This window comes from Humulus lupulus, chromosome 5, assembly GCF_963169125.1.
Source record: "Humulus lupulus chromosome 5, drHumLupu1.1, whole genome shotgun sequence".
Lineage (NCBI taxonomy): Eukaryota > Viridiplantae > Streptophyta > Magnoliopsida > Rosales > Cannabaceae > Humulus > Humulus lupulus.
The window spans coordinates 52,837,089-52,846,944 of NC_084797.1; positions in this window are offsets into that span (position 1 = coordinate 52,837,089).

Here is a 9,856-nt window from a genome sequence, read left to right on the forward strand (position 1 = left end):
GCTTCTTTAAATCTTGGGCCACCAAAGGAGACATGAGTTATTGTTCAGCTGGCCGATCGCACTAATGCTTATCCTTTAGTGGTAGTTGAAGATGTGCTGGTAAAGGTTGATGGACTTGCCTTTCTAGCTGTTTTCTATATACTTGAAATGGGGGATGCATCAATACCCAATCCGACACTGATTTTATTTGGGAGGCCATTCTTGATGACAACAAATACAAAGTTGGATGTTAGTGCAAGAACGTTGACAATGGAATTTGATGGTGAAGTTATCAAATTCAATGTGTTTGATTATCCATGTAAGATCAAAGGGAAGGAGACTTCATTGAAATAACCAACATAAAGATCTTGAGAGTAGCATTTAGTCGAGTTAACGACGTTAAACAAATCATACTTGAGGGAGTTTTCTTTTCCTTTTCTTTCATTTTATTTTCATTGAGGACAATGTATTGTTTAAGTGTGGGGGAAGGGAACAATTTCATTTTGTCTATTCTTGGGTTTATTTTTTCTGTTTTCATTTTTTTAGTCTGATTTTATTTGTTTGTGTTTTCTTGTGTTGGTCTTGTTGAATGTAGTGGTTGATGATGAGAACTATAGTACTGAATGTGATACTAGATAATGATGAATTATGTATGATTTATGTGCTTAACCCATGTGTGATTCCTACTTAAGCTTGAGCTTGTATTTTCGATTTTAAAAACACAATTGATTTTACTTCTTATTTGTATTCGAAACAATTTTTGCATGTTGGAAATTTAAAATCCCTATCACTCTAGAAAGCATTGATTAATTATTTGAGGCAAAATCATGAGTACACATAGTTAGGGAAATGAATAAGGCAAGTTCTTTGGATCATTTGAGCCTTTCTAGCCTACCCTTGATTTGTTATTCCATAGTTTTCCATTTTTGAGCCACAATAACTATTATTTTCTTCTATGAACCTATAATCTAGACCTTTGCATCTTTGAAAATTTTAATCCTTTCTTGTAACCCATTGCACCATAGTCGTAAGTGAATGTTATTTTGTGGGATGGATATTATAAACAAGGGAGGGAAATTATGTAATGGTTGTTTTGTTTGGGTTGTGCTTTGAATGTAAAGGATCTCCTATTTCCCTATGAAATGTGAATTGAAAAAAGAAAAAAAATAGAATTAAAATGTGAATTGAAATGTGAATTGAAATGGGTTGCTTTGTGGGATCATGAAGCTCCTATTGATGCTAGCTGGTACTGGAAGAGGATAGTGCAAGTGAAAAATAGAATTAAAGCTGTGTTTTCTTTTATTGAATTTCAGAAGTTCAATTATACTATAGCAGGGATGGTTTCTAAAGTGCATTTGATTGCTGGCAGATGGAAATTTAATATGATTTGGGATAGATTTTCTATTCCCAAACATAGATTTATCATTTGGCTTGCTCTTCTTGAAAGATTGCCAACATTTGACAGGATACAGAGATTTAAATCGCTTCAGAGTGTTAGTTGTGTGCTGTGTGGAAAGTTTGTTGAATGCCATGCTCATTTGTTTTTCTCCTGTAGTGTGAGTGCTAAAATTCTGGTTGAAACTCTTCAGTGGAGTGATATTTCTTATCATGGTCATGACCTCAAGAACCTTTTGAAGTGGATTGGGAAAAAGAAGCTCTCTCAAGGCAGAAGGAAGATTGTTTACAGTATTATATCAACTGTGGTTTATTTCATTTGGCACAGTAGAAACAGTATGGTTTGGGACCAAAAGTTTATCACCATTGATGTTATTGTTAGAAATATAATTCATTGTCTGAAATTGAGACTTCAGAATATGAATTTAAGTAAGCTCAATATAGTAGATATTATTTGGGTGGACTCTCTGTTAAGAGTTTGTAATTAATTTTTTTAGGATGTTTGTTCCCTCTTTGTAATTGTTGTGTTGGAATACAAAGCTCTCTGATTTACCCAAAAAAAAAAAAAGAAAAAAAAATATTTTGCAATGAAAAATTTCAAAAATACATATATTGCAAAAGAATAAGTGTGAGGGGAATAGTGAGATCAACGTAAAAAGAAAAATATAAAAGATTGTTTATTGTAGATTTGTATGGGAAGTTTGTGGGAAGATCTAAAGATTAGAAAAAAAAAATGTATGCTATGGTGTGAATTGAGCCTAAATGTAACTTTTTCATCTACCTCTAACCTTACCCTTACATTACAAGCTTTTAAATACCTTTTAATTCTTGGTTATGTGTATTTATTTTAGTGGAGAATAATTGGTTAATGTCTATGGAGTGAATGTGCTTACATGAGAAGTATTTTGTATACAAGGGACACATATATATATAAATAATTGACATGCAAGAATTGATTTTGATACATCTAAGTGGGTAAGATTGATTGTGAATGAGGCTATAAAGATTGAATTTAAGTAGTGATTCACTTTGTGGTTGAAATTTTAATGAATATGGAATTGAAATTTATTCTAGCATTGTATATTTGTGTGATTCTCAGATCAAGATTTTGACAAGAACTTTGTCTAGTGAGTCTAGATTAGTTTGTATTATTTTAGTGTTTTGCTAATGGACTACCAAAATTCAAGTGTGGGGGAATTTGATAAGGACATTTTTGCATTAATGTTTGATAATTTTTTCCATGCTTGGATGGAGTTATGATAACATTTTTTTTTGTAGTTTTAACTTTGTTTCGTGAGTCTACAACATATTTTTTACATTGCATTTTTTATGATAAATGTGACATTTTGATGGCAATTATAGTTTATGAATCATAGGTCAAAAAAGGCTCGTTGAGATGATGTTAAAATGAAGTTTTAGGAACATTCAAGGCTTTCAAATTAAAGTGTTGAAGTGGTGGCATCATACAAGCTCTCTAAATTTGAGAATTGAAGAAATTGAAGATAGGCCATAGCCCATAAAACTCAGGTCGCGACTCATTAAATGGAATTGACATTATAGATTGCATGTTCCAGTCAGGCCGCTGCCCAGAAAAAGCAGGCTGCTACCTGCTGTGTAGAAAAGTGAAGTTGGGTCGCTGTCCAGATTCTTTAGGTCGTGGCCTGCGTGACCAGTTTTGCTTATATTCTGTTTTATGCCACGGTACGCAGAAATTCATGCCACGCCCTGCGACACTGTTTTCAAATTTTATATTAGATTTAAAATGTAATTTAAAGGAGACTATAAAATATATTTAGATTTAATTTGAGATTTAGTTTTTTATTACGGTTTTTTAAGAGAAAAAAGACTAAGAAAGTGCTGGAAAGAAGACTACAACACTATTGTTTATCAATCTAATTTCTTTTCTTTCCTTAATCTCTTTAATTTTAATTTTAATTGTGTTTGTGGTTACGTTTTCTATTATGGATTAGGTTCTTTTTAGGTTAAGGGTTAATTAAAAAACCCAAGACATGAATTCTTTATTGTTGATAATGAGTATTATACTTTAATTTCTATCAATAATAAACTGTTTCTATTTTACCAATTTAATGTTATGAATTTTGTGATTTCTTGTTTCGGTGGCCAACTAATTAAGGTTTAACATTGTTCAATTGTCATCTTAGAATTACTACTCACCTAATATTTTAGGATTCTAAGTGTATGTGATAAATTGCAATTGATAGTAATGTCAAAAGAATTGTTGATTGTGATGAAAAATAGAACGTAGGTCAAATGAATTATATGCTTCATTAATTTATTGCCTACATTAACTATTCTCCATAGGATTTAATGCTTTACCTAAGTTAAATAGATTGTATGCTTCAAAGATTTATTGCTTGGCTAAAAGAGTTAATTATTGAGGGCTTTGTCTTGATTACTTGTAATAGGGAGATTGGGATAATTGTCTACTTCATTGTTATCCGCAGTGATAGTAGTTTTATTGAAAAATTAGTGTCACATTTATTATTAGTGATTGAGAATGATTGCTGATGGTGGATATTAACCTTTAACTGTTTCTTAATAGTGTAATATCAATATCTTTATTTGCTTTTGACTTTATGTTATTTAATTTTGAGTTCGAAATCTAAATTCCCCTTTTAAGTCTTAGTGAAATTTATTGAATAATAAAGTGAACGATAGTCCTCGTGGGTTTGACCTGTGCTTTATAATGTTTCTATTTTACCAATTGAATGTTATTAATTTCATGATTTCTTGTTATGTGGCCAACTAATTAAGGTTTTACATTGTTCAATTGTCATCTTAGAATTACTACTCACCTAATAGTTTAGGATTCTAAGTGTATGCGATAAATCGCGATTGATAATTACATCAAAAGAACTATTGATTGTGATGAAAAATAGAACCTAGGTTAAATGAATTATATGATTCATTAATTTATTGGCTAGAATAACTTGTCTCCATAGGATTTAATGCTTTACTTAAGTTAAATATATTGTATGCTTCATAGATTTATTGCTTGGCTAAAAGAGTTAGTTATTAAGAGCTTCGCATTGATTACTTGTAATAGGGAGATTAGGATAATTGTCTGCTTCAACAATATCTGCGGGGTTAATAGTTTAATTGAGAAATTGGAATAATATTTATTATTAGTGATTGGGAATGATTCTTGATGGTGGAGATTAACTCTTAACTGTTTCTTAATATTGCAATATCAATCTTTATTTTGTTTCTAGTTTATGTTATTTAATTTTGAGTTCGAAATCTAAATCCCCCTTTTTAGTCTTAGTGCTAATTATTGAATAATAAAGTGAACGATAGTCCTCGTGCGTTCGACCTATGCTTTAAAGTGTTTCTATTTTACCAATTAAATGTTATAAATTTTGTGATTTCTTGTTAGGTGGCAAACTAAATAAGGTTTTACATTGTTCAATTATCACCTTAGAATTACTACTCACCTAATAGTTTCAGATTATAAGTGTATGTGATAAATTGCAATTGATAGTAATGTCAAAAGAATTGTTGATTGTGATGAAAAATAGAATCTAGGTTAAATGAATTATATGCTTCATTAATTTATTGCCTAGATTAACTTGTCTCCATAGGATTTATTGATTTACCTAAGTGAAATAGATTGTATGCTTCATTGATTTATTAGTTGGCTAAAAAAAGTTAATTATTGAGCGTTTCACCTTGATTACTTGTAATAAGGAGATTGAGATAAGGGTCTGCTTCAGCATTATCTACGGAGTGAATAGTTTAATTGAGAAATTGGAATAATATATATTATTAATGATTGGGAATGATTGTTGTGGGTGGAGAATAACCATTAATTGTTTCTTAATATCGTAATATCAATCTTTATTTGCTTTCTAGCTTATGTTATTTAATTTGAGTTCGAAATCTAAATCCACCTTTTAAGTCTTAGTGCTTATTATTGAATAATAAAGTAAACGATAGTCCTCGTGGCTTCGACCTGTTCTTGCTATTATACTAAAGTAATTGGAAGTATTGAAAGAAAAATATTTGTTAAATTTGTTGTGGTATACGACATGCATCACATATTTATACACACTTGCTTTGTTGACATTCTGTTTGAAGCCATTAGTTTTAATTGTCTAGTCAAATGTGATGTTCCAAGATCTAGATGCTTTCTTGAATCCATAAATGGATTTTAGCAACTTACACATCTTATGATTTTCCCCTTTCTTCACGAACCCTTCTGGTTGTAAAGTAGACATGCTTTCAACAACATAAGCATGTCAAGCAAAACATCAAATATACAACTATACACATGTGCAACATATAAAAAAACTACCTAAAACATATAACATTCATTATCATAACCATACATTCAGCATAAGTAAATAGATAATAATATTCTACCATACTGAGTATGTTGAGCATACACCCTACGTGCATGTGTCTACTCTTCTTACCTTGACAACAAAAGAAATCCACAAACTAACACATTTCTTCAAGTATTCTTAGCGAGTCCCTAATCATACAACTTCATAACCAATAATCAATAACTTAACATTCACTGAAATAGACACTCTCGCGTCCTAGGACCTAACCGACCTTAGAAACAGGTTTCCAGAAGTCCTAAGACCTTGCATTAGGATCCCCAAAATATTTGGACCAGTCCATAATAACCGTTCGACCAGTTACTAATAGAAATTAAACCCCAAAAATGCAAGCCGGTCGACCAATCCATAGTAATCGGTCGACCAGTTACTTAGAATTTTTAAACCTGCAAGGAATCACAGGCCAGTCGACCGATACCTACCAGCCAGTCGACCAGTTCAACCAAGAAATGCAAAAATCACAATAATCCGACCTTGAACCCCAACCAAATCAAACGTAACATGTTTCTAACCTTAATAACTCTGCTCTAAGTATAAAAACAACCTAAAATCCCCATTTAACACAACTCATTAACCATTAACATCACCAAACTCTAGATCTGACATATGAACTTGAACTAGTTAGTTTGAAAACTTACTGATCAAAACCACAGCAAAAAAAAACTAAATCATTGCTCCATATGATATCTCTTAGCCTGCCAAAACTCAGATTGACGCTCTCCTCCAAATCTTTAAGCTTTAAGATTCAGATCAAAGATAGGAGGTCTCTTTGATCTGTTTGCCTAGTTTTGCAAACTGCTTCGTCTGACAATCGCACAAATTCTAAACCTAATTTCTTTTATTTATCTCTTTGATAATAATCGTATAAAGACCTAATTTACAATGATGTCCCCAAATCTTTACTTTTCTAATGTGCCTTCCTAAGCCCTTAATTGAACTTTACTTAATTTTTAAGTTTTTCTTTTCCTTAATTACACTTTCTACCACAAGAACTTATATTTCAACTTTTACCCCACATCACAACTATTATTACTTATTGAGCCCCTAACTCTTGAAGAAACATGTGTGTGGAATGGCTGACAAATTCTTAAAATAAAACCATACATCATAATTCATGCATATCATAGTTCATACAATTAAACACATAAAATCATATAATTTACCATAATACCTTACTCAAGCCAGATTACAACTATCCCCTCTTGAAAAGAAATTTCGTCCTCGAAATTCACCTGAAAAACTCTGGGTATTGCTCCATCATAGTTCCAATTGCCACTTCACTTCTTCAACAGAGTCGTTCTTCCAAAGAATCTTGACTAAACCAATTTTCTTATTCCATAACACACTTTCCTTCTTGGCCAAAATGCTGGAGGCATGGATAACCGATAGACCACTTTTCAAATTTTCTCCAATATCTTGAATGGTCCAAGAAATCCAGGGCTTAACTTTCCTTTCATTCCAAAACTTTTAATCCCATTCATAGGCAAAACACGGAGGAATACATAATCTCCATCTTGGAATTCAACATCTCTCAGTTTAGGAATACATAATCTGTGAAGCAATCATGTGAGTTCTTGTCTTGGCAATAGCTTCATTCGCTTCTCGTACCACTTCTGGGCCTAAATATTTACTTTTTCCCATTTCATCCCAATGAATTAGTGATCTACATTTTCTTCCATAAAGCATCACATACAGTGCTAACCCAAAAACTAACTGATAAATATTGTTATACGAAAATTCTATCAATGGATGGTATTTTCTCCATGACCCACTGAAGTCCAATACACATGCTCTAAGCATGACTTCCAGAATATGTATCGTTCTTTCTATTTGCCCATCTATCTAAGGATTGAATGTTGTACTGAGCGTCAATCTGGTACCCATTGCTTTCTGTAAACCTTCCAAAAAACTTACATGAAAATTTTGGATCCCTATACGAGCCTATTGATTTTGGTACACCATGAAATTTGACTATTTCCTGTATGTAAAGCTTTGCATACTGCTCTGTTGTGTACACTATTCTCACAGGTATAAAATGTGTTGACTTTGTGAATCTGTCAATGATTACCCAGAATGAATCATGCTGATTTGTGTTCTTTGGCAACCCCACCATAAAGGCCATAACAATCTCTTCCCATTTCCATTATGGGGTATTTAACAGTTGTAGCAAACCGGAGAGTCTTTTGTGCACTGCTATAACTTGCTGGCACATAAGGCACTTAGCTACATAATCCATTATGTCCTTCCTCATTGCAGGTAACTAGTTGTAATGACCCAACTACTCTAGACCTTGGACCATTAACGAAAACTATACATAGACACTAATCTTTAACAAAATTTACAAGTGAAAAGATCATAACTTTATTAAAACTTGTAAAAACAAATGTTAAACTTAAATAAACTCAAAGCAGGATATGGGATCCCATTGTTTTAAAAAGGAAAACATAACTTAATTGTAATAAAAAGGAGATTACATAAATAGGTGCGGAAAAATACACATAAACCATAAAATAAAGACTTCATCCTCGAAATCGAAACTCTCGACTCCTTGAATCCATTCCGCCTCAATACACATTCCCCAAGCATCCACGAACCTTTCCCGCCACTATAGCTATTTTCCTGCACATATAAACATAAAAGGAATGAGCCTAATGCCCAACAAGGAAAAATCTAACATATAGCCATATACATAAAAATTCATAATGCAACATAAAAACATACCATAACACTTATGTCACATACATACTATAATGGCCATTATTACTTTGGGTCCCATAAACTAAGCAAGTCATATACCCATTAGATTAGTGGGGTCTTGCTAGCTAAGCAAGTCATATGCCCATAATCTATTTGGGGCTTGTTAGTCATATAGGTCATATGCCCAAGTCTACAATCATACTTAACATAACATATTACATAACATAAAATCATAAGATAACATATAAAAGCATATAACACATAAATCCTATCCTATTTTCCTTACCAAAATAACCGGGATATGAGAACTGATTTGGGACCTTGGAACACTCCTAAAAGCCATTTATAATAAGGTGAGTATAATGAAGAAAATGGATGAAAGTGAAGAAGGAACTATACTATCAAAATATACTTACCAAAAACCTTGTGCTTAAGAACTTAGATTTCCTAACCAAGAATAGGAATAAGGTTAGAATGAGTAGAAGATTATGAGAACTTTAAAGAATATAATACACAAATGGACTAGAGTTTGGGATACCTTGAATACTTCTATGATCAATCTAAACCTTGCACCGAAATGTGTATAGAACCTTACTTCCCAAGTGTTTAGTAAGCTTGTAGTGATCAAGCTTATAATTCCCAACCCAAGTGTTTACACTCTCACACTAACCTAGCAACTTGTAGCCTCTGAACTTAGAGTAATAGATGAATAAATGGTTGGGTACTAGGTCCAATTTATAGAGTTTAGGAATGAAGAGATCTTCATTTAACTTGAATAAAATAATGGCTTTTTCAGTGAAAAACATTTGAATTATCATTCAGCAGAGGCTGAAGACTCGTTTAAAAAGATGTTGGACTTATCAAGAGGTTGAAGGTTTGAATGGAGAACGTTTTTGAAAACTTTCAAAATATGCTGAGAGGGGCGATATATCGCCCCTGTAGGCGATATATCGCCTGGGCCAGTATGTCCGAGACAATCGTGCAACGTTTCGTGTTTTTTGTATCTTTGTGCTGCGATATATCGCCCCCTATAGCTGCGATATATCGGCATACGCTGATTATTTAAACACGAAATTACATTTTTTTAGCTAAATTTAAATTGAGTAAACAGCCTTGACTAAGCCCTCTAACGTTTTCAAAGCTGCTGACTGACCTTAGAGTATTAAAATTTTAACCTTAATAAATTAAATCCTCAAAATACTTAATCATTAATAAACCCATACATGACATGTGCTATTATCCTATTTGTTCTTATCTAAACCTTATAGTATAATAAATATTATCCTCAATATCAGTCATATTAATCAAACCTTAGGTTAAAATTAATATTCCTAAACTATAGGTTAAACTTAGAAAATCTACAAGTACTACTATGAGTGTCCAAATAAATCCCGGTCTGAACCAAAAATCCACAGTCATAA